General features: G+C 43.5%; 1 long non-coding RNA gene across 3 annotated transcripts in view; it reads left to right on the forward strand.

The window, feature by feature from the left end:
- Positions 1–1,297: 1,297 nt before the first annotated feature.
- Positions 1,298–26,535, forward strand: part of LOC119027996 — a 46,136-nt gene continuing 20,898 nt past the window's right edge. For 2 of the 3 annotated variants that reach the window (XR_005077541.1, XR_005077542.1), the window contains exons 1-2: positions 6,393–7,960; positions 17,911–18,099. This is a non-coding gene — a long non-coding RNA (uncharacterized LOC119027996). Of the gene's footprint in view, positions 1,512–6,392; positions 7,961–17,910; positions 18,100–26,535 lie in introns of those variants that run through there. The other variant, XR_005077543.1, reaches the window with a different exon arrangement.

Here is a 26,535-nt window from a genome sequence, read left to right on the forward strand (position 1 = left end):
AGATGTAGAAAGGCATCTCGTGCTGCAGTTTACGGCCCCGCATCACAGCAGAACTGAGGCTGTGGATTTCTGAAATGAGATGCATGTACACACAACATCCTACACAAAACACGCACACAGATGTAAAGCCCGCCTGCTTACAGGCTTCATATCTGCATAATGACCGACTGTATGTGGCTTTAGAGCCGAACAGCAGAGAATTAGCGAGGGCCCGGTTCTGCTGTGATGTGTTAAGCCGCTGCTTTGGCTCGTCCTCACACAGATTCTGGATTTGGACGATATGACTCGTTGCACACTTACACTGTAATTACGCAAATGAATGCCTGCTAATTCAATTTCGGCGAGTGTTTGTGGCATAGATGATCCCGCGGATGATCCAGCAGCCAGCGTGCACAGATGGGTGATGTACATGCTTTATCTGAAACTGTTGCTCTTGTTCCTCATCTGGCAAATGAACACGTCTCTGCACATATGCTCTTTTATACCAAATGAACAGAATTTGAGATACACAAACCCCTTTCTTATTTATCTAAAAAAACAAATTCATTCATTTTTATTCTTCATCTAATCCTCTGTGGTGGATATAAACAAATAAATAAAATAAATAATATATAAAAGAGAGGGACAGAGAGAGAGAGAGAGAATATATGGTGTAATGGCTTGTTCCTGCTTTCATTGCAAGGAAAGAGAAAAAGATGAAGAAGTGGAGAAGAAGACAAGGAAGAAAAAGAGGAGAAGACAAAGAAGATAAAGGGGAGAAGAAGAAGAAAAAGAAACGGAGGAGAAGAAGAAGAATTAGAAGAAGATGAAGAAGAAAAAAGGAAGAAGACCAGAAGAAAAATGGGGGAAGGGAAATGAAGAAGAAGAAGAAGAAGAAGAAGAAGAAGAAGAAGAAGAAGAAGAAGAAGAAGAAGAAGAAGAAGAATTCTGGTGATAGGCCCCATTTAAACAGTCTTTAAAGAAAAGTACATGTATTTATAGTTATTTAATTAAAACTAAAGTATATACTCCTGTAACTGTGTGTTTAGAGAGGTCAGACTGATGATGTGCAGTTTTTTGCTCATGTTTCAGTCTCAAACTCAACTGGAGCTGCTCTCATTTGCTTTTGTTATAATTGATAAGCCATATATCGCATTCCTGGAGCTGAGCTAAATGTGTTTGTGGGCCTCCCACCTCCTCCTCCTCCTCCTCCTCCTCCCCCAGTGAGTTTGCGACATCCATTGACGTGTTTTGAATGACAATCGTGCGGCCGTGGAGCTGCTGTGCTGCGCTTGAACTTGACCGGCGGAGTTTCCTGGGAAAAGAGGCGCGACTTTGGCCCTTTGCTCCTCTCCTTTATGGAGCGGAGGCTGTTAGGACTGATGTCAGCGCTCATTAGCATAAACTTCAGCCTGTTCCCAATTAAACCAGCAAAGCAGCAGGAACACCAGTCTGTTTTCACATGGTGGGGAATGAGCCAACATCTCCTCTCTCACAGCAGCTGAAGAAGAAGAAGCTGCTGCTGCTGCAATGTAAGTTTTTGTTTTTTTTTAATCATTATTATTATTATTATTATTGTTGTTGTTGTTATTGTTGTTGTTGTTGTTGTTGTTGTTGTTGTTGTTGTTGTTGTTGAGTTTTGATTTATTTGGACTTTAAAGGTGCACTGTCTGGTTTTGGGAAGGAAATTTTAAGACACTTCATTCACTTTTTTTTTGTTCGTCTGAACGAACCAAATTTACAAGAAAAAAATGTTTCATGACTGGATAAGTAAACTGACCTTAACACACAATTTAATTTAATACTGTTTCTAGCTCCAAACAATGTTCTGGGAACCGAATTTTCCTCTGAGAACAGCTTGTTTTTTCAGTTATTGTAAAAATGAATATTTGTCATTAGTGTTGCAAATATCAAAATTCTGAGTTTGACAATGTTAAACATCAAAAGTGAGATCCTGATTTAAGTCTGTTATCATCACCTCATTGATATTGTAAACCATAAAATCCTGGGTTTGAATTTCTTCCCCAAAAACTGCCTAGTGCCCCTTTAATTTTAAAGTTGAACATCTGGTACTTGAAGGCTGGTTTATCTGTTCTGGACACACAACATCTGCAGCATGCCTCTCTGGCTTCCACCTGTAGACTTAGAGACATGAGAGAAACGTGCTGCCTCTTCTACGTGTCGTTGAGTCTGGAAGAGTCTGATTTGATTCACCTGATTTCCTTACTGGCACACTGAGGTGCTGCTGGTCCCCTGAAAGTCTTTACATCAGGACGATTGAGCTCTTCTGCTGAGTGTGTCTACGGCGCAGGGTGTGTTTGCGTTGTGTGTGGTTGTGCCAGCGTAATGCAGCAGGCTGTGGGTGTTTCTTTACGCTTACTGGCGAACAGACCCTGGATGTTAAACTCTCCTCACTCATCTGTGGAGAATCTGCTTCTTCAGTGGAGTGAGAACTAGGTTATTTTCATACTGTGGTATCATATGATGTGAAAACAATGCATTTGTTGTAGTATGTGTTGCCAGTTTTTTATAAACTGCTACCAAAGAGCATCCTTTTTTTTTTTTTTTTAAATTCTAAAAGAAAGATGCAGGCATGCGTCTCCAACACGAGGCAAGAAAACCAAGTGTACTTCTTTTAAACACATCTGCAGATCTGTAACATTGTTCCAGTAACATTAATATCACCAAGTAATTCAAACAGTTTAAAAAGAGAGATTAAAGTGTTTGGTAACACTTTATAAAAAACATCATTTAAAGATGGTGGGTTTATGGTGCATTAAACTTTAGTTTATAGTTATTTCACTGTTAACAAACAATAAAATGCTTTAAAAAACATTTATTAAGATGTTTTTATTGTAAACTCACAACTGATGTATGTATCTTGTAAATGGTTAATAATACTGTGTAGTTCAACTATAAACATTATTTGGCAAATATAAGGCTGCCACTGATGTTCATATATATTTGCAAATGTTTAATAAATTGTTTATAAAGCATTTCTATAACTATTAACTAATGTTTAAGTATGCTTATTATACATTTACCATTCCTTAACAGTGATTATTATAAAGTGTAACAATTTCATCTTTATTCCTTCAATATCCAAAATTATTGCAGTCCACTTCCACCAATTTACCCAATAATAGCGATGGTTATTATGAAGTGTTTCCATATTATATCATGTAAAAACAGCATTTGTTTTTTCTATTTGTTGCCATTTTATTAACTGGCAGATGCTTCATGCTGGCAGAACAAATCCACTTTTATTCTCAATGAAAGATTCTCCCATACGTCTGTAAACATCAGGCAACACTTCAGCATGAAGAAAACCAACATGACCTCCTGTAATCATCTCAGCGGTGATGGTCCAGTTACACAAACACCACCGAGACATTGCAACAGTTTTAAGAGAGCTGCCGGACTTTCAGCAGAGACGCCCGCTGTTACTGCTCTTAATTTGCAGTTCTCACTGGTAACTGAAAAAAACAAAACAAAACACCACTTAGAAAAATATTTAGTCCTCACAAGCATTTCCTTCAGATGCAGGGATACCACGCTGAAATATGGTATTTTAACTGGCTAACACACATCTGTGGTATTTACACAGAGCTCACTGTGTTGAGTGTTTCCCAGTATTTGGAACAGAGTATTTAAAATCTGTCATCGCCAAACGACGACTGGTTTCAATGAGCTGCTGTAAGGTGCTAATTTGAGATCATGACAGGGGGAAGGACAAACATTTGCTCCCTGTTGGTCTTCATGTGTGACCTCTGACACCTCCGTGTCCCCGTGTCAGGTCAGGCTCCTTTGAAGAGCGGCCATTACAATTCCCAGAAGTGGCCACTTGAATTGGTCAGTTATTGACAATTGAACCCAACAGGGCTCGGTGTGGTCACGCATGACGACGGAACACTCATACAAATCTGACAGAAATGAATATATTCAGGGGCAAAGTGGAGGCAGCTCGAATAAGGACAATTATATCTGATCATTTCTGCCTCTGTGTGTGTGTGTTGTGTGTGTGTGTGTGTGTGTGTGTGTGTGTAGAGTTATGGTATCAACTAATACAATCAAATACATATGAAAAGATAAAGAGAAAAGTTATTATTGTTAGTATCATTACTATTATTGAAATAATCAATAAATCTAGGCTACATGACAGATAAGAAGTTTAAGTCAGAAATGTAAAAACTGTGGAATCTTTAAAGATATTAAGTCTTATCCATTAAAACGATAAATACATGAGTGCCAATATAAACACCAGACATTATTCCTTATTATTATTATATCCTATATTATTGTTTAAGGTATTTTAAGGGGACAGGAGCAGCCAGACTTCAGCCTAAAATAAGACAAATAAACCACCAGAATGAAAAATGCTCTTAATGCTCCTCAGTCTAAATTCCTCTGATAAGCTTTGATCGTTCATTTGGCGCCTGTATTTACATTTTACTGCTTTCAATATTCGTTTAATTGTTATTTCTATTATATTTGATATGGCATAAAACGTTTTACTAGTATATTATTTGGATAAACATAATTTCCAGTGATGTAAAAACAACACAAATTAAGGATATTTTTGTTATTTGTGGGGGAAAAAAAATTGCCACCTCTGTTTAATCATTCGGCGTTACTTCCGCCATTAAAGCCAACATCTATCAAAGTAATCAGTCTGTTTATTTATCCTCAGTCTGTAAATACGCAGTTGTAACTTTAATTGGCCACATGACACCGAATTACTGTTGATTTAGTCTCATGACTCTGAATCAAACTACGGGATTTATTGGCGACACTGTTCAAAAAAATACATCTAAAAATCTTGGGAATGTAATTTCAAAATAGGACATTTGTGGGTGACTGACGCAGTTTTAAGGGGATTTATTCAGCACCTACACCTCTCATCATGTAGAAACCCTCTGCTGCTGGAGAAAATACGCAAACAGCAACTATTAAAAGAGACACAAAATAATTCCATTTTTATGTTATTTATAAGGCCCATAATATAGACTCATCCCTCGTTACGTATGAACATACGTATGTCAGACATCAGCCTGTTGTTTCACTGCTGTATTGATGACTGCGGGCTTTAACATGACGCTGCTCCGTCCTCATGTACATTCAGTCCTCCGGATCATTATTTCCAGGTAAAACGCGTGTATTTTTTTTTTTTTTTTTCAGCCGGATCCCAACAATTACAGACTGATTCTTTCCGTCCTGCAGCACCATGTAAGGCCGTCCTGTCCACTCATGTAGGAAGCCTTTAATCACTCATCAACATTCAGATATATCGACCTCGTTAGGCTGCTGTCACACTGCCTGGCGTTTCATTTCAAAAATAAAATGCTCAAAAACATCATCAGCATTTTTTTTTCTTTCAGTTTGAATAAATTCATATAAATGTAAAGACGAGGCCTCCACCTCCTCCGTCAGACACACGGCGGCTTCACCTGCAACGCTGAACAGTTTGGATGTATTCATGTCTGTCCGTGTACGCGCTGTATTACTGGGATTATTATTAATTGAAGTTTACACGCTGTTTTATGCTGGTTTCAGTATAATGTGGATTTTAGGCCAGTGTCGCCTCACACAGGCGGGGCCCCCGAGCTGCAGTGCTGCTTCTCGGCCGATAGATGTCGCTGTTCAGCCCCACTGAGGCGACCAGCACGGGCTGTGACCGGAGATGTGCTGTCGTTACATCCAATAATACGCTTTGTGTAACGTGTAACGTTAAAATAAGCTTCAACTCAGTCATGAAGGTAGAATTTAAAAAAAAAAACAAAAAAAAAAAAACAGCGCTCTTTAAATGAGTTTACTTATAACAGGACTCTGTTGATTGACTGTGTTCATATCTCATAATTATTTACTCAAATCTTCTTATTTAACCACAACCGGCTGTGGTTTATAGAGTGAATGTAAAATCACAGGTAAATGTAGATGTGTAGATATAAAATGTGATTTACTACATTTCTCTGGTGTTATTTTGTAGAGAACCTTTATTTCTAATGTCGTCAGGAATGATGTGTGGAGGAGAAATAAAAGAAAAAAAAACATTATTTAAATCTGCCTGTGTGAACTGGGCCTAATATCGCTGTATTGTAATGTTAATAACAGTCATGATAATTGTAATCTTCCTTACAATGTTGAATTAATGGAAGTGGAATAAAAGACAGTCTGCGACCTATTTTTACTTCAGACGTTCAGCTTCATTTTCATCATCATAATTTCGGATTTCAAAGTGTTGTATAGATTTTTATTATGACCCATATTATGACCCCTGCTAGATTCGTATTGTCACACACACACACACACACACACACACACACACACACACACACACACACACACACACACACACACACATTTGAAAAAGACTTTTATTAGGAAGTCAAAATTGTCTTTATTTATTTCTCGCCCCATAATAAAGATGTGACCATAAACGCTGCACTTTACTTTCTAACACAAGTCAGTCTTGTTGAGACCCCACGAGTGAATCTCTGGTCTCTGCCGTGGATCCCACACAGGCGCACTGGGCAACATATTTAGAGTGACCTATCCGTGCGCCTGACGTCAGCACGCAACGATCACGCACATTTCAAAGGCTAGTTTTGATGCGCGCAGCATTGACTCTCCTCCGTCTGCATCTGCATTGTGTACTTCTGTCATCCGAAAGGCTTCATTCAGCAGTTTTTACTCTCTTTATGGCTGACATTTGGCACACGAGTGTCCACCGTGCGCACCGTTACGCACAGAGTGGAAGAGGGGAGCACGTCGCACCACGTAAAGCAACGTGACCCGCACGAGCTCCGGGGGAAGCATCTGCTTCTCCTGGTGCTGCTGAGGCTGCGGCAGCAGCATCACACTCTCCGCTCCTGCTGCCTGCGTGCCGCTCTTTGACGATCTCCATCTCTCGCAGATCGTTTCTGTCCTGCGTCTTCTCCCCTCCGACCAGCCCAGAAGCGTTTGGAAACTACACCATTCAGATGTTGCAGTCGTTTCTGCCGGTTAGTGGTTCGATCTGGCTCGGTCTTCTTGTTGACTCAGGTGCTTCAGGCACGCAAGGTGCACGTTTGGAGACCACCGCTCGGTCGAGGTCTCCTCTCGCTGCCCAAGCCTGCCTCCGAGGACTTCAGCGAGCCGCTGACTGTGAGGGGACAGAGGGAGGATGGAGTCAGCTGTGGATGAGGAGCGGAGGCATCTTCTGTGGCACGTCAGTGACAGCGCCGGTAACACTGCATGTCAGGTGCTGAAACATCACGGCATCGCAAGCTCAAAGCTTTGTGATGCATTCTTTCCCTGCACCCGACAGGAAAAAAAAATCCCAATTCAGGATTTGCTGCATGTGTCCCCCAAGGTGCCTCCCTCCACCACCCCCGTGTCCTCCACCGACGGGCAGCCGTGGCCAAGGAGGCAGCACGTCGCTCCGCGCGTCCCTTCAGTGCTGCAAAAAAAACGATGCAACTAAAGAGGGAGAACAATGGACACCGGCTCACATTGAGGGGTGCGAAATGTGTCTGAGTTTTAAGTGCACGTCGCCCACAGCAGCCGGTGTGTGTGTGTGTGTGTGTGTGTGTGTGTGTGTGAGAGAGAGAGAGAGAGAGAGAGAGAGAGAGAGAGAGAGAGAGAGAGAGAGAGAGAGAGGAGGGGAGGGGACCAGCGACGCAGCAGCTCCGCGCACACTGTCATCGGAGGCTGCTGAGGAGATGCTGGGGATGCTGGCAGCAGCAGAGTCTCCTCGGCCTCTTCTGGTCCCACTGAAGCAAAAAAGCAGAGCCGCTGTCTTTTTACAACCCAACACTTCTGCGGGTTCGGATCGGGTCGTTGTCGGCGAAGGCTCGCAAGCGTTTTGGGTTTCTCCTCCCTGGAACTTCTGGCTTCTTCTAGTTTGGGCACGCTTGAGAGGTTGATGGTAGAAAGTTGCGTTCAAATACTGAGTGGACTTGATCTGGAAAGACTGCGGGATTTTATTCAAAGCTGACGGCTTGTAAGTATGATCTTATTTTAGCGTTTTATTTGTGGATTTGTGGTGTTTATTAACCTTTAGGCAATAATAATAATAATAATAATAATAATAATAATAATAATAATAATAATAATAATAATAATAATGTGGCAGGTATAATAATAATTGTAAAATGTATAAATGATTACAGAAATATGGCATTGTGTGGTGAGTTCAACACAAAGTGGCCCTTTCAAAATAAAGTGAGTCCTGACGCGGTGAGTGGCAGCAGGCTGCTTCCATCCCATATTAGCGGGAGCATCCATTGAGCGCTGATGAGGCGGGCTGAGTGGCCCCAGAGCTGGCGTTTATAAAGCAAACAGTTGTGTGATTGTTAGCAGAGCCTGGGAAAATGTCCCCTTGGCTGGGAGGTGGAGGGACTTGACGCCAGAGCCTCTTGTTAAGAAAGACTTGTGCGCTCCCAGACAGCATTGTGATGCTAATGAGGCACCAGCACGTTGTTGAACTTGATGTTGACTTTTTTTCTTTCTTTCTTTGGAGAGATTTTTTTTTTCTTTCTCCTTTTTTTTTTTCTTTTTTCTTTTTTTCTGGTCGCTTGTTTGTGGGAAAATCTTCTCCGGTGCTACAGTGTGAAATTAATTAACCAGCCCCCCTTTTTTTTGCAGCTGACTACAATAGAGAGCCTTCAAAATTGTTGGAGACACAGAAAGTCACTTTTATTTCGAGTTTCTTTCTTCTTCTTCTTCTTCTTCTTCTTCTTCTTTTTTTTAGGTGTATAATGTTTTGATATGTCAGTTTATTATGCCTCAGAAAAAGATTTTCACTTTTATGGATGAGAAAATTATTATTATTATTATTATTATTATTATTGAAAAATTAATACAAATGTCAGATTATTTGTATATACAACACCTGGTATATTTAATATTATATATATGATAATAATAAGAATCATAATAATAGGATTTAGAAATGTGTTAGTGTGTTGTTGTTGGAGTGCTTTAAATTTAGTTACTTAAATTAAGTCTAATAGAATTGTGTAACATTTAAAAAAGATTTTAAAAAGGTAGCTTTCTTTCTTTCTTTCTTTCTTTCTTTCTTTCTTTCTTTCTTTCTTTCTTTCTTTCTATATTGCACAGTGCAACAGGTGTAGGCCTTTAATATAAATCGCGTTGCCTTAACTGGCTGCCAATCTCCCTTAAACACTTCCACTAAAAATAACACCTGGCGCTGCGCTCAATCTAAAGCGATTAAACGGTTTTATGAGATTTAACTTAAATTAACTCGAGCACACACAGTTCCACCACGAACACGAAAACTAAACATATTAACTTATAGAATCGGAGGTAAAATTCGGCTGATTATAATCACATTTAATCACAGTGTTCGAGTTTAAACGCGTTAGTTTGCAGTTTAATTCGCCAGTTAAACAAAAACACAAGTGGCTTTGGTTCTCGGCGTCTGTTTGCAGATGGAGGTCGGATTAATCTCAGTGTGATTTATTTCATTATTTAACTGGGAAATAGGTTAGATGCTGTCACAACTGCTCTGCTTCATTTGGACCACAGTGTTCTGTGAGACTGAGAATCATCCATGAGAATATGAAAATATTTTTTTTCCCCACGTCCTCACGGCTACTCGGTATTAATTTAGAAATATATTTACTATTCACATTTTATTCTATTTTCAGCAATCAACCCAAAGTATTTCAGGTTTTTTTTTTCCTTTTCTCATCCTGCAGTTTGAAAACAGCGGCGTGAATTAATTTCCTTCGTTTTCAGCACCAAGGACAGAGACTCCACTTTCTTCTGCTGCTGGAGGTTCTGAACTCCAGTCGGGTTTCTACAACACAGCAGCTTGAACAAAATACTTTTTTAGTCTTTCAGCGTCTTTGATTTGATGGATTTTAAAATTTAGCTGTGACAGAAACAAAAGAGACAAGAGGAATTTAATATTTCTCGTCGACGTCATCTTGTTTACACACCGCGAACCCGGAGCTATTAACAAACAAGTAAACACGGCAGGTGCCTGAAATACTGGGTGGGATTTTATTTTTTTAATGTTTAGGACAAATTTATAGAAAAAATAAGAAGACGGCGCGATAAATAGAATAATAGAATAGAAAGCTGTCAGTCAGTGTCAGTGTGGTCCCTCACACACACACACACACACACACACACACACCTGACTGTACTGTACGACCCGGCAGGACGTGACGCAGCCGGAGGGGGGCGTGTCCAGATGGATTCACGTGAGGCTGATGAGAGTCAGTCAGTGTTAATGTACAGTACCATCAGGTAGAGGAGAACACACACACACACACACACACACACACACACACACACACACTTACAAAATCACAGCGATGTAACAAATCGACTATTCTTTATTTATTCATTTAGACACATTTATAGCTGAAAAATATTTGTATATTTATATTTCTTCTTCTTCATTTATAATCGCATAAACGTCTAACGTCATTGTTATTAACAGTAGTTATGACTTAAAATGGGAGTTCACATAATGTGATGGATAAAAGGAAAATTCCCACGTTATATTATTTTCATCTCAAACAGAGTCCTCAGTAATCTCTGTTCTTATTTTGAAAAGAAGATAATTTTCTTCCTGTGTATCCTCTGATGAGAAACACTTCAGCCTGAGAAAGTCTGAGATTTTTTTTTTTTCTAAAATTCTCCTCAGAGCTCTCCCCCTGAAATATTTCCCCCCTTATACGACACTTTATCTGCAGGCCTACAGGAAACTGGCAGAGCTGATTAAAATTCAAATTAGAGAAAATATTGCAGGTCACACAGTGGAGTATTGGCGCTGTGTAGCTACAGTGGAAACAGGTTGGGAGAGGCTCGTTACTTCGTATTTAATCGTTGGAGTTTGAGCCCTCCATCATTCTAAATACATTTCATAATTGTGAATAAGATTTTAGCTGTCAATGTGGATCTTTACTGGGGCTAAAGGGGACAGACTGACACACCGCTGGGTTTCTGTTAATGTGGCAGTAAAAGGCTTTAATGTAAAGAAAACGGTACTGAGCCGCACAGTAACGATTCAGTCGGCCTTTATAATTCCTTCATTAGAGTCTCAGACCCTGATTGGACTAATTAAAACACACGTTTGGAGGAAGGACTCGTTGTAGACGCGTTTTAGAAAAAATACGAAAATACACAACATAGTAGAATTAAGGTGTTTGATTTCTTTGCCAGAAAATGTTTTGATGATTTAGAATTTTGTACAAAAAAAACAAACAAAAAAACACCTAACACCTGCCCTGTGCCACAGTGACGCCGTGCTGCTGTCGTCACCTGCCAGGTTTGTTACCGGCCTCAGGTCACGTGACTCGCTGCTAGTTTGGGGACAAACTCTCTGTCCTTGTGCACGCGGGCGCCGTGTGGCCGGAAGACGGATAGTTTACCGTCAAGTAATCTTTAGCTGTGCGATGTGTCGTGCAGGGCCCTCGTCCGGTCACCGGACTGTGCTGTTGTTGCTCGCTATTTAAGACAAAGCTCGAATTGATTTGAATAGCGTTGCTGTTTTTACTGGACAGTTTGTGGTGTTGAGTGAATGTTAGAAGGCTCCATATTGAGATCAAACAACCATTCCGTGCGTCTTTATGGTGGTGGATGCGTCTGGTCGCGTTTGAAGGCATGTGTAGTGATGCCAGCGCGTCCTTTAGTATCTTCCAGTGTGTGTTCAGTTTCTACCTTCTGTTTCCTCCTCATGCCCGCCGTGTCCCCCTCGTATCTCCCGCTCGCTCACCCGTGTGTGTGTGTGTCTGCCAATGACCATGCCTAATTCTGTGGACACCGCGCGTCTCTGACCCCCTCCGGGCGGCCCCCCGCCTCCTGCGCCACGCATCTGACACTCTGATAGCCGGGGCGCTTTTTGCTCTCTCTCTCTCTCTTTTTTTTTTTACTTCCTCGGGCTCTGCTGCAGCGTTTGTTTTGACACTGACATGGACGTTTTTACCCCTCGATTATTCCTCAAAGGATGCACACGCACGCAGCGGCGGGAGAGCTGTGCGTAAAAGTGGGCTTTTACGTCTGTGTGTGTGTGTGTGTGTGTGTGTGTGTGGCGGTATCTCACACGGTGGAGGACCGGAAGCATCAGGCGGAGGCCACGTGAGAGCCTGGTGGATTTATAGTTTTTGTCTTAATTGATAAGGAGGAACATGCACGTGGCTGTCCGACTATGGAAACAGCGGTCTGAAACAGCCTCGCTCTGTGTGAGAATGCTGTGTTTATTCTCACTTCAAGGCTGTTTGATAGAAAACGCGTTCAAAGGCATTTATCAGAAGAAGAAAATAATACCGTTGAATTGAAATATTCTTCTTCATCTCGCCTGTAAGACCACCCGAGCTGCAGACTAGTTACCTGTCTGTGCCAGCAGATGTATGTCATGTATAGAAACATGTCAAATCCACGCTGCACACTCGCCATGTTTTTCTGTTTTTTTTTTTCCTTTTCTTTTTGGGCGGCTGCAGAGAACTGTAGAGGCCAGATTCAACTTGTCAGCCTGTCACCAAACTAATCCAAAGTCCACCCAGTGACACCCAGTGAGGCTGGACTTGTTCCACTAGGTCCTGCCGTTGACATTCATCCAGAGGCCACCCTCTCCCCTCTCCACTGTACTCCGCTCGGTGTGCGCCAGTTTGTCATGCTTTTCAAACAATTCGCGGATTAATTCGGTCAATACGGAAACGATGGTCTGTGGTTTTGCGATGGGTCGATGTGAGCTGGCATTTAAAACAATCATAAAGCTGGGTTTGCTTGTGGTGGTGGTGGGGGGTGGGGGGTGCTGTTGTTGTGCCATGTCTCATCTCGGCCGGAGGGCTCAAACTTGACGTGAGGATGTGCTCTTATCAGCGCGCTATATTAAGCTCATTAGCGGCTAGTTTTGTCTCCTGCTACATGGATGACATGCGGATGTGTCATCCTCCTCCTGCAGCTGGATGACTTCACCCTGCAGAGGCTTGGAGTGGGAGGAAGTTCACCTCTGGTGCTGGGGAACAGAAGGAGGAGGATGGGATTGCTTTTTTTTGTTCAGAAACGGTGTTTTAAGAGTGCTGGCGGTTTTGGTTGTGACATCTTGCTATTGTTTTTGTTTTGGCCAACACAGCCTCACGGTGAAGATGCAGCTCGCAGGCTATTCCAGGAAAGCAGCGTGAGGACACGGCGAGGCTGGAGTCTTTACGCGTAAAGGCAATAATGAAACAGGATATTACCCACAACCGAGAGCTGTGTGCATGCGCGCAGCAGCTCTTGTGTGTGAATATTACAGATAGATCTGGAGACAGGGGGACGGGGAGCGTAGAAGAAGAAGGAGAGAGAGAGAGAGAGAGAGAGAGAGAGAGAGAGAGAGAGAGAGAGAGGCGTGCGCATGCATGCAGGCGGAATGCAATGGCTCCATGTGACCACAACACAAGCAGCTCCGGCGGCGGCGGCGGAAGCGGCCCCTTTAAGAGACGTGGGTTAGTTTTTCTCTTTGGTTATCTAGCTGTATGAGTTTATGTAATATCATAAAGCTAGAGAACCGAATGTATAAACTAATTCTGCAGTCGTCACGGCGGAACGAGCCGGAACCGGGACCGACGTGGAGGAAGAAGAGGAGGAGGAGGAGGAGGAGGTGATGCCGATGCCGGAGAGCCCGATGGATGGATGCAGCCTGCACGGAGGACCGGGAGCCCGCGGCGGCGGCGGCGGCAGCTTCCGTGCATCGCGCCGAGGAAACGCCTCCTGCCTCCTCTGGACCTGAGCCGGTGCAGAGGAGAACACCGCCCCCCCACCCCTCCACACACTTCACCGAAAGCGGACTGATAGCGATAGATTTTCTTTGACGGGGGATTGCGTGGAGTGACAGTAGTTAGCGAGCGGAGACAGGCTCCATTCATAGAGTGATGGTGATGATGATGAGGATGAGAAAGATGATGAGGAAGACGACTGTGCTTCCGCTGTTTCTCTTTAATGGAAGCTTTTAGTCACGAGACAGCAGCTCCTCGCCGGCATTTGTCTGATGGTTTGTGTGTTTAGTTGGATGCTGATGATCACTAAGAGGTGAGATGTGGCTGGAGAAGCACCTGATTGGACGACTCGTGGGAGTCACGTGTTCTACACCCCCCCCCCCCATCCCCTTTGCTGCCTGGCCTGTCTGTGTGGCGGTGTGGGGAAAAAAATGGGGGAAAGATTACTATATTCAGTCTCTGAAAAGTTGATGTGTGGAGAAAATAAGCCCTCTGTCAGGTGCACGCTCAGGGCTCACAGTGAGTGTCCGGTGCTGATCGGGTGAACTCGAAGCAGGTCATCAGAGCAATGTGTCGCATGTTATGAAGTGCAGAAGGAGACCGGATTGTGATTCAGTGGGTGTTTGTCAGAGGGATCTTCTTATATCCCTGGATTTAGTGCTGATTGATGCACTTATTAACAGCAGCTTTGGGAGGAGCAAGAGAGAACAAAACGGTGTCTCACCCTGCTGAGGAGGAGGCCCGTGGGAAACAAATGCATTGCTGGTTACACGGTTTATTATGTTGCACAGGATGAGAGCGGGCTGGTCGCTGACACCACAACACACATCACCAATAAGTGTGTTTTATCCGAGCAGCGGGCCCGGGGCAGAGATTTTGGAGGGGCTAGGGTTCGGCAGGTTTCCAGGCCTGCTTTGCGATGCTGTTTGGGCAGCGCACCATCTTCCCCTTCCCTCCTCTCCAATCCGAGTCAGAGAGGAGCTCCTGTCTGGTTCCAGGACTGCCTGAGTGATAGGTTGCACTCTGAAGTGGAGCCTGTTGAATTTTAAACAAGCTGTGCTAGCTGCTAACGCTGTAGCTGCTCTGTGTGGCTCTGCACAGAGTGGATTGTGTGGGTTTGTGTGTGTGTGTGTGTGTGTGTGAGTGTGTAGCAGCAGCTCACAGCCTGGTGCTACTGTTAGTAGGCCCCAGCTTACTGCGTCACAGAGCAGGGCAGGTGGAGAAGGAGCTAGCATGGAAATGTCTCCGGCTTCTACCCCCCCCCACCTCCCCCTCGCTGCCGTTCTGTGCGCGTGAATATGAATGACTGTGAATACGGGGCGCGATGTGAAACGATAGGCTGTCTGCCGTTGTAATTATGATGATATTAATGATCATTTCAAGCTATCAGTGGGAGCCGTGCAGTTATAGTTGTGGTGGTTTAATAGAGCGTGGCAGAAAATGAATAGTTTTCATCAAGGAGGCTCTGCAGGAGCATCGGGATACCCACAATTTTTAATGTGACAGGAACCAGTGATCGGGACAGTATTTTTTATACACAGAATTAAAAACTTGTATCGTTTCAGTCATGCGGTCATGAAAAATGTGTGCAGAAATTGCCCATTTATTTCACAAACACGCGTCCCTTCCGTCCTCTTGGGGCTTAATTGCAATATGGAAGGGGCACTGTGTTGTCATGGAGAAAGAAATTCAAACTTAGAATTGTAATATTTACAGTATTAATGAGGCGATGATACAAGGAGTATTAGGAGTATCAGGAGTATTTATTTTTTTCTTCTCATAACTGAATAAACGAGCTGTTCTCAGAGGAAAGTAAAGTCCCAGAACTGTTTGGAGCTAGAAGAGGTGGCAGGGTCCGCCACAGATACGCAAAGTTAGTTAGTTCATTCAGTTCATTCAGTTGTGAAAACAAAGACAGTTTGTTTATTCAGTTCCTTCAGGTTTTTTCTTCCCCCAACGCTACATACTGCTCCTTTGAGCTAAAACATTAATAACACGGCATGTTTTCTGTTTTCTGACAATGGCGTCCTGTGCTATGGCTTCACCACACGCGGCGCCAACAGCACCGCCCTCCCAGCCTTTTCGCCCCCCCAGTAGCAGTAGAAATTAATGCATTGCTGAGGGGTAATAAATGGAGGATATGGGGAGAGCCCCTTTGAGATTGAAATGCAGTCTGAGAGGCAGGCTAGACGTGGGGTTTTCCCACATTAATATGTGTCTGTCTGGGCCCTCTTCACCATCAGGAGGAGGCCCTTCAACACCAGATGGAGCCCAGTCTAGTCTACGTCTAGCCTTGCAACACCTGCCATAAAGCTGCATTACACCTCCCATTGTCTTGCGTGTGATTTATCTGTTATCTGTTGTTAAATGCGTGTGAGATTTTTTTTTTTTTTTTTATAATTCCACCTGCTTGGATTTATTGTGCGTGCTGTTTACGATTGTGATGCTCACCATAAAAATAGAGAGAAAAACCATGAAGAAGAAGAAGAGAGCGGGAGGGGAGATGTGGTTATGCATGCACGCCGTGCATTTCTAACCAACCTGTCATGTCTGCAGCCTTTCCTGCTGAAGCGTAGATATGTCAGAAATGTCCCCCCACATCTCTTTTTTCCCCCCTCCTTCCCTAAGCTCTCTGTCTCTGCACTGTATTGATAACGTTGAATATTTTCCATGTTGTAGCTCTGTAGTAGCTGCACGGAAACAAAAAGCAGCCGTTCCTATTCTCCGCAGAGCAGAGCACATTGTTTTTTGTTTTTTTTAAGCTTTACGGCCCCAGTTCCCATCCTATAGATGTTATCTTTGTTTGTGTCACACTCGGCCACTAGATTGCGAGGCTGCATGTTTTTGTTTTATTTTAACATTTGCGCTTCTCTGCATGTGCACGTCGTCACTGCACCCTCAGCGCCTCATTTTCGGCCTCTGCATAGTCCAATGAACACGACAGCACCCCTTTGATTACAGAATAGGTTGTTTTCTTCCACAGTGTGAGATCTGGCGGCCAACTTTTCTATTTTACTTTATCGCAAGACTGTGCTCAATATCAGGGTGTTTGACTTCTGTTTCCCACAAAATATGCTTTTGTAAATTCTGTCTTTGTGTCAAAATTGACTAAATTTGGGATTTAGAGTACTTCCTGGAAAACATTTTGTCATGGTTGTGTTCACTATGAGCATAATTCCAATTTGACATCAATGAATTGTAGTTAAAAAAGAATATTTGAACATTTTATTTAAGTTATATACACCTGACTCTTATCATTATTATTATTTCTTATTATATAATTGTTAAAACTTCCATTATTGCACTCTGATTGTGATCCGAAAACACTTTTTGCTTCACGGTCCTATTTGATTCCATATCATCCGAATCCATATTCCGGCGTTATCAATTGTCTATTATCATTTTACCTTGAATTGCAGTGGCCTATATAAACCTTTTCACTGAACTTATGAATTCTTGGTTTGGTAGCCTAGCAACAGCCTCTGACCCATGCAAGTGAAAGAGGAAAAAAAAAAATTGAAAGGCTGACATGCAGGCTCTAAACCCGCAAAGGACATCAGGTTTCAGCGGATGTAATCTTTCAGTATTTTGTGTAATCGCTTGTGAAGTGTGTTTGTGAGGGAGTGTGTGTGTGTGTGTGTGTGTGTGTGTGTGTGTGTGTGTGTTGAAGAGATTGGTACTGTCATGCATTATGACTGACAGTTGAAATAGGGAATATAAAGAAACTTGCCGTTACGATTTTCTTTTATATTTCAATACTGCAATATGCGCCGCATTTATTATTCTATTAGGAAACATTAATGTGTCATCATTAATTACAGTACATTTATATTTTCTTTAAACATTTATTTGACCTCCATTTGGAGTTTTCAGTTTTTCTTTTCCTGCTTTATTTATAAATCTTAATCTTCATCATGAATTGTACAGCAGTTTGTAACTCTGATTATTATTGTTATTAATAATATTTCTGCCTCAATAGACACCCAGATATTGTGATATATATATATATATATATATATATATATATATATATATATATATAGATAGATAAAAACAATCAAATAAAAATTCATGGTCTTACATTTTATTTTTATATTTGCAGCATGTCAGGTTTTATAATAATGATACCACAATTTAAAGATAAGAGTTTATTTATTGCAGGATCACAGGGAGGTTGTGACCTGCTCTCTCTCATCTTCATGCTTTCTGTTTTTTGCAGGAATCTGTGGATGCAGACAGTCACACAGCAACACACACACACGCACACACACACACACACACCATCCTGCAGGCCTGCGTCTGAACCTGCAGGACAGCAGGTCAGCAGAGACACACACCACCTCCTGCTCCGAGGATCAGAGGTCACAGACGGAGGTCAGGGCGACGCTTCATCACTCCAAACTTTCAGGTGAGACTTCAGAATACTTTTTGTTGACACACTTGAACTTGAACTCTTTCACTTTCATATCGGTGCGCTTGACCCGGCGGACCTGTTGGTTTCGAGGCCCTTTTGTGCACAGAGTCCTGATTTCATCACTCATCGACGTGGACGTGCCTCTCATTCTGCACTTCCTGGTTGGCCCTCCTCGCCCTCCTCGCTCGCCCCTCGCCCCCCCGCCGCATAACGTCTGATCCAATTTGTTAGATTCTTCGGTTTTGCCAGATAAGACGCAGGGTGGCCACTTGTGTAATCTATATTTTAATTCCTTTGTCCGCGCTTTTTATCCCTTTAAGTATACATAGGCGGGGGCCTCTGCCTGGTGTGTGCGCAAGGTGTGCTCATGTGGAAAGACTGCCAGGGTGGCTAAGTCCCTCACGCCTCTAATTCCCTTCCTCCCCTCTGTGCTCCCCCCTCAAAAGTAACCCGTGCTTTTCAGCCCTCTGCTGTCCGACCGGGCCTTGTACCACCATCCGCGTTTCTCTTTCTGTCCCAAGATTCATGCGCTTATTTCCAAAAACTCTGTGGCTTGTATACTTTCAAGGTGCGCTGTGATTATTTCATCCAGTTTCCTGATTATTGTATTAGCATTGGCTGCATGCGCTGTTTCGTACAAAGCAAACTTACACGGTGAATACACGTTGTTGTAAACCAGGATCCGCACAGACCTTTAGCTCCAGCTGTCACAGCCACTCCTCAAAGTGGTCGACGAAACGTTACCTGCCGCATGTTTTCATAACAGCGTATAATACCGAGGATGATGGAAGGCTGCAACCAGAACTAGGTGACTCACTCGCTTCCTCCTGAGCTTCCCCTTCTCGGTGTTGAGTGACACGCCTAAAGATTGCCTTCGCTCTCCTAACAGCTGCTATAGCGAGCCATCAAGGTCGAGAATGCTGCTCAGCTCGTGCATGTTCAACCTCCTGCGGAGAACAAAGTAGACGGGAGCGATGGAGGCGGCGTCGGGGAAGGGGAGCAGAGGGAGACGGAGCCCTATCTGCCGAGAATGAGGGTCCATCATCGGGGGAGAAACAGAAGAACTGATTTTCTTTTTTTTTCCTTTCTTTTTTCTAAATTTCCCCCTCAGGGTTAGATGAGCGTTCTGTGACATTGGCCTAGTTCTATATCAGCACGCCCCCCCCCCCCCAGAGGAAGAGTTGCGTTCGAGAAATCAGACAAGGGAAGATCAGAGGAGATTTCACCGCCCGTGGCTATCCTCCTCCATAGCGTTCGACCACCTCTTAAACCTCCTTCGCTTCGCCTCGACTCGATAAGGGCTGCCGGTCTACTTAGTCAATATCATATCCACAAACTAGATAAATCGATGCAAACAAGCCTTGGTTGGACACGAGCTTTAGAAGTGGAGGCATGGCTACAGGCTAAATTTGACGCGGAGACACATCAATCCAGAAGTGACACTCTGCACATCCTCTTTGTATTCATAACGGCAATTAAGAGCTGGCACGCACGGGTCTGCCTTGTTGTTTTACCCTCACAGGAGCCGTGTGTTCCGATATGTGCATGTGTTACGGCTGGTCGTATGGGAAGTAAGTGTCGGGCCGGAGGATGTGTGATTTCACACGTAGCAGTGTTGCCTCCACAGCCGAGCACTCTCATGTATATGGAAAAGACTTGGAAAAGAGGGGAAGCAGTAATCCGCTCATTTACAGTACCTCAGATCCGGTCTGCCATCTCCCTCTCTGACTCTCCCTCAAACACACATACCTCAGTGTACCGTATCTCCTCCCTCCCCCCCGCCACCACCACCACCACCACACGCAGTCCACCCACCCACCCCTTTCCATCCCCATTCGGGCTCATCTCGCCATCACCTCTCTAGCTCCGCCACCCCAGAGAAACCAATTCAGACTGCTGCTCCACACCGTCATGGCATGTTGGCCAAGGGAGATGGAGTCCTTTCAGGTTCTCGGCTACAACCTCCCCCCCTCCCTTTCCCCTCCGCCGCTGCCCCCGCGCTGCTTCTCAACATTTCCTCAGCACGCCTGGTGTATCAGCGGGGTAGCTAGACAGCCCCGACAGGACTGCTCCTGAGAATCTGTTGGGGTTATTCTGCACATTATGTGCCCTTTTAAAGTTTCTCCAGCAAATTGCATGTGTGTGTGAGAGAGAGAGAGTGTGTTTGGTGATTCCGCTCTGATCCTGCCTTTTGCATGGTTGCGTTGTCAGATTAGGGAGTGTATCTGAAAGAAATGAAGGCTGCGTTCTGTGTTTAAACAGGCTGATTGTGAGGTGTATCAGTAATAGGTAAGCGTTAATGGCAAAACCAAACACCCACCGCCCACCCATGGCTTCTTAAAGTTGGCAATCTGCTTTTAATACCCCGCTGTTTGCTGGGATTTTTTTATTTATATATATATTTTTCTCCCTCGGCTCTCCAGCTTTGTATACATAAACTGCGCCGCTGCTTGGCTGTTTTTTTAAAAGTTGATTTGAATTATACCCTCTGCATTATGCGCCTTGATAGGAAATAAATCTCTTCAAATGAATACACTGGATGGAGGGAGGAGGCGAATGTGTGTGTGTGTGTGTGTGTGTGTGTGTGTGTGTGTGTGTGTGTGTGTGTGTGTGTGTGTGTGTGTAGGCACTGAGTGTAGAGTGGTGGCGCATGTTAACATAAATTAAAGTGCAAGAGGGGCTCGGAGGAGGGAAGAGAGAGAAGACAATGCGAGGAAAGAAATGAGAACAAAAACGGAGAAACTCACGAGGTAAACGCGCGCGAGCAAATGAGTTTGGTTACTTGGTATTAGTCGCTTTATTTCATTAGTCAGTTTTTCCTCCTCGCCTCCTTAGAGCTCAGAGGCCTCTGGCATCTCAATGCACGCCGGCTGAATGGGCGAGGTGGGTCGGCGGTGGCTGCGACGGTGGGGTGACGAACAGAGCGCGGGAGGGAGGGACGGGGGTACCGCTGAAAGGCAGCAGGCTGCGGAGTGAATGGGAAAAAAAGAGGGGAGGGTGGGGGGGGCATTAGCAGCGGAGGCAGGTTTCGGGGGCGGGGGGGGCTCCATTGGTTCAATGCAACGGCCGGAGCAGCTGTGAAAAGAGGTCTCCCCTTTTTCCCACGCCCAGTGCGACGCAGAAACCCTGCCTCAGCCTGCCAGGGTCAAGTCACATTTTCTAATATATACACAGGGCCTGTGGACTCGCACAATGCATACGCACAGCTCATTTATTTTATGTATGCACACAGACAGACACACACTTGTATGCACACAGCGAGCAGACAGCCTCTCAGACGGAGAGAGACAAGAGGCGGGGGCCGCCGCGGAGAGAGAGAGAGAGAGACAGAGAGAGAGGAGGGGGTTATTATGACACTGATTTCTATCCCGTTGGCACAATTGCTTCGTCTTGGATCGTGCAAATTAACAAGCTGCAAGTGACATGCCCAAACACACAGACACACACACACAGAGATTTCACCACTGCACCTACTAGTTTGAGCCGCTTCAATTTAAGTTTGTGGGAAGGAAATTTCTTCAAAACCCGCCGGAAGAATGTTAATGAAGATCTGTCCGTATCTTTTAAGATTTTCTCACACTGGATCCCGGTAACCCTGCGTTTCCCATCCCGAAGTCGTCCTCGCACTTTACTTTGGGTAATATATATGTTGGCGCTTTTGCCGTCTACCCCCAAATCCGTGTCCGTCCACCCTCCCACCCTTCTCCTCCAGCGTCTCAGCCCCCTTTTCTTCGCCTCGCACGTTTACGTCTCAGCCTCCGTTTACAAATTATAATCATATTCCAGGGAGGGGGATGTAAACGCTTTGTCCTGACAGACCCCCGCCACCACCACCACCACCACCACCACCCCAGTGCCAGATGCCCTGCTGTATTGTGTGGGTGCTGGGGGCAGACAGGCAGTCAGCCCCCTTCCTCTGTCTTGCTCTCTATCCCTGCACCATGATGTCACCCTACTTGTCTGTCTGTCTGTCGGTCTGTCTGTCTGTCTGTCAGGGCCTTGACAGGAACTTGAGTGTGGGAAGGGAAGGCGTTCAGGATGGTTAAGGGGGGGAGGTGGGAGTGATGGAGGTTCAAGGAGGGGTTGAGTTTTTTTTTTTTTTTTTTTTTTTTTAGGGGGAGAGCTTGGGGGGTTTTGGCGTGTTTGGAAGAGAGTGTCTGGCCTTAGGGGTCAGCGAGTGGACTTGAGCATGAAGCCAGTGTGCGCCTGTGTGTGTCTGTGTGAGTTTTTTTGTTTTGTTTTGTTTTGTTTTTTTTGTCGGGGTGGGGGTCTCTCCTAGCAACTCTGAAGAGAGGTGGAATTTAGATGAGTGTTGGTCTGTGTCCTCCAGTGATTCAGCCGTTCACACTCCTCAGTCAGGTCTGAGCAGTGAGGAAATAAAGGGAGAAGAGGGAACAAAGGCACCTGTTTTCACTTTCTCTAGTTGTTCATTATGAATTCCATTAGAGATGTTAGTGAAGTCATGACAGACTGGAGCTGATACGGCCAAACTATTGCAGCATTCGGCGGAACGCACGGTGCAATTTTAGGAAATATCCAGGATATTACACGTAAGACTGGAATTCTGTGCTCCCCTAAAATGAATTTGCGCGTCTTTGTGAAAATTCTCTCTCCAAAGTGAAATCACTGATATTTCCTTTAGTTTTTTTTATTTTAGATGTGTGAGGAGAGGGCAATGTTAGTTCAAACGCCCCGGCTCAGTCCTGGACCCGTTCCAGGATTACTTCCTGTCAGTGATTCATTTTAACTATATTGTCATTTAAAGTCAAATGTACTGCAGTGGTTCTTGTTTTTTTTTGTTTTGTTTTTTTGTAAAGGATGAAAGGCCAGTACAGGCCGGGTGTAGTTCAATACACGTATTTTGTTCAATTAAGAAGACTCAGTGATTGTAAGGGAAATGATCAGTAACGTTTGTTCCCAGCATGGGTGAAATCGGACTTACCAAAAGATCTCCCCCAGAGGATGTTTAAATATAAATGTATTTTAAACTCTTAACTCTGATACAGTTTTTCAGCAAAACAGTTATTATACCTCCAGGCCAGCTGGTAGGAGTTATGGATGGGGAGAAACATTTCAAAATTGGGCCCCTTATTCACTCTGACTGCGGCACCCACCGCGCCGGCATTACTGAAAGGTTAATCTAAAGTTTTATTTACCCGTCTGGTTAGCTTCTCACTAGTCAGCTTCGATGGTCATACACACTTCTTCATGTATTTTTTTTGGACCAGAAAACTGGTAATTGTCCAGCTGCTCTGTTCATTTTCTAATTTTCTCTTTTAGTCTTTTTGTTTTTTTAAGACCTCTGATTTGCGGTGAAGCATTTTGTCTTTGCTTCACAGTAGCGGCACACCTGACCGACTCTTAAAATGCATTTTAATGATAACCATAAATGTGCACGTATATTGTTCATTATAATACATACAGTATAAAAAGTATTTTTGGTGATATAAGTAAATAATAAGTAATGTAAATTGTTGAACATCCCATATACAGGACACTACCTTGACAGCAGGTCTGATTACCTCATTAAAAATTCTTTAAATTACATCTACTACTTTTCCCTCATTGAGAAAAACTTTATTAAATTGCAAATATTGTTCATTTTAAAACTTTCATCTGGACACATGATGTCTTTTTCCTCCTCACATGTCCATGCTGGAGTTTGAAACATTATTTGCCCGGCTGCTTATCAGGGTCGATATTCAGCAGTTTACCAATAACCTCTTCTGTTGTTTTTTTTTGTTCTCTGATCAATCAAATGAATAAGTAAAGCAGAAGAAGTACTCATATAAAGTACCTCAAAATTGAACTAAATGTTGACGCTATATTTTTCATTTTTTACTGCAAATGTAAATTGGCTCCAAATGTCTGTTATCCATCGTCTTGATTACTAACAATTGATGTCGGCCCTGAATAAACCATATGGGTTGATCCATAGTTGTCTCAAAATATACACATATATACACATATATACATTCACGTGTGAAAGTCAGATTTAAGGTGAGCACAGTGAAACTTTCGCCCTCCAACGCTTGAGTGTGAAAACGTCCGTCTGGTGTCAAACTGACTGTTCATCAGTCGGCACAGTGAAGGTCAAACATCAAGTGAATCAACAAAAAAATGCATGTTTGAGTGATGGGAGACTTTTTCAGCCTTTGCGAGATGCTTTAGTATAACGTTGTGGTTTATTCACTCCATCTAAGCGTGTCCTCTTTGTTACCGCTGTGATCATCAGCCAAAATAACTCTTAACTTTTAGGCCTTTACATTGGCATTTGGATATTTTTTGCTTCATGTTATCATTTTAAATGCAATTTCCGTCAGTCTTTTTTTTTCCCTGATTTTCTGAATGACTTTATGTAGAAGGAAGGTTTTTTCCATCTGACAGTAGTAATGTGGTGTTCGCAGCTCGCCGGCAAACACAGACAAGAGGCACCTTTTTTCAACTGGCAAACATTTACCAGGACACAGACGCATGCCTTTGTCATTCATCCTCTCTCTATTTGGACTCCTGCCTTTGTCTTTCTCCCCCCTCCTTTGCTCTTTCCATCTCTTGCTTTAATAGTTCTCCCTCTTCTCTCTCTCTCTCTCTCTGTCTCTCTCTGTCTCTCTCTCTCTCTCCCCGGATGTGTGAAGAGGTGATAGTATTTGGAGACAATGGGAAAGACTCACTTAATTAGCTGGACGAGAAGATGCATTGTGGCAATTACGGCGCACAAAGGGAGGGGAAGGTATGGCTCCGTAATGTGCTGCTGTGTATGTTTGCCTGGCCGCTGTAGCCCGGAGTGCAGGCAGGCCTTTATAGGAGAGAGTGAAAGCAGTAACAATGGAAGACAGGATGTACTCCACATGTAGAGCCATTTCCAGTCCTTTTACAAACAGGGACAATAGCGGCTACAGTCTCTTAATGGCTGGAGATGCAGAAACTATTCCTATGGTTGAGTTATGGAGCCTTAAAATGTGCATGTCTGTTGGCTTTTCTGCCCAAATAACAACTCAGGTTTCTTTCTCTGTATAGGTTTGCTGTGAATACATCGGTGCCACTTTCTTAAAACTGGCAGAGATTACTTTGTGTGTTTATAAATCATTTACAATACTTTTTTTAAAATCAGTTATAACCCTCGATTAAATAGATGACTAGAAGCAGTAATTAATTTAATCATCAAATCATTATTTTTGACAGGCGTAGCTTAGCAACCTTAGCTAGCTACAGCAGGTTGGTTCAGCTTCTCCATGTGTTAAAGCCAGGGCTGTAATGCTCTGGAGTTTGGATTGTGGAGGGGAGCACAAGTGTAAGTAGTGGATTAAACTGTGTGTTAAAAAGTTTATTTTTTCAAAATGAGTTGACATGAAACTATAAAACCAAGGAATGGCAAACTTACGCCGCTAACATCAGCTTATTTAGCTAGCTAGCTACAGTCGGTATAATCTTCCGGTGGCACTTTATTTGTTGTTATTTCAGTCAGCAATTAAAAGTCGTTTGGTTAGGCATAGAGAATCAGCTTCTGTTCCATTGCCTTCGTGGTCTTTGTCAGCCACCCTAAGCAACAGAAAATGCAGGCTAACATGGCAGGTTAACGTTAGCTGGGTGCAGCAGTCCTGTCTAACCTCTCTATGTTGAAAAAGTGGGATGGGGGGGCCGTAATACATCAACATTTTGTCTGTTGAGCAGAGCAAAAGTGTGAGTATTGGTTTAAATAGTGTGTTAAAGTGTTCTTGTCTCCAAAAGTAGTTGTTCGGCAACATTAAAACCAGAGGGTGGCTTTTCAACAAACTCGTGGAGCTAATGTTAGCTTATTTAGCTAGCTTACATTAGCTTCCAGTGGCAGTCAGTTATTTCAGCTGGCAAGTCCCGGGCTGGAAATAGGAAAATGGCTTGTTGTCTACCCCTTTAAGCAACTTATACAGATAGCATATAGAATGTACTGTTAGCATTTGACATGGATCCTCAAGTGAGGTTAGCTAAGTTAACTGAAAAATAAACACATCTGCAGTCTGACAAGTTGTCTCGTACTCTGTGCGCCCTCAGGATAAATGGATAGAACAGTTTAAGGTCTCAACATCAGTTACTGTGGCAGATCCCCTCAGTTATAGGGTGAAATTCTCCAGACAGTGTTATGTAAAAATTTGTTCGGCTGTGTTATCGCAATTTTTCCAAAGAAGTGGCACCTGTTTCTCATGATTATTTAGATCCTCATATCTCCTTTTTTTAAAAAAAAAAGATTTGCAGCTGAAAAACCAAACACGTCTCTGCCTTGTTTTGAAATATGGATAAGGCGCACCTGACATCTTGGATACCACTCGCTTTGCGACGTATAAAAACCCTGGCCTATGAATCTGTATTTTGCGGGACCGTTACACATTGTAGTTCTAGAGCAGAAATGCTCAGCCTTGGCATTGACTGCGTGTTTTTCTCATGATGTGTCATCCA

The sequence above is a fragment of the Acanthopagrus latus genome, chromosome 11 (genome assembly GCF_904848185.1).
Source record: "Acanthopagrus latus isolate v.2019 chromosome 11, fAcaLat1.1, whole genome shotgun sequence".
Lineage (NCBI taxonomy): Eukaryota > Metazoa > Chordata > Actinopteri > Spariformes > Sparidae > Acanthopagrus > Acanthopagrus latus.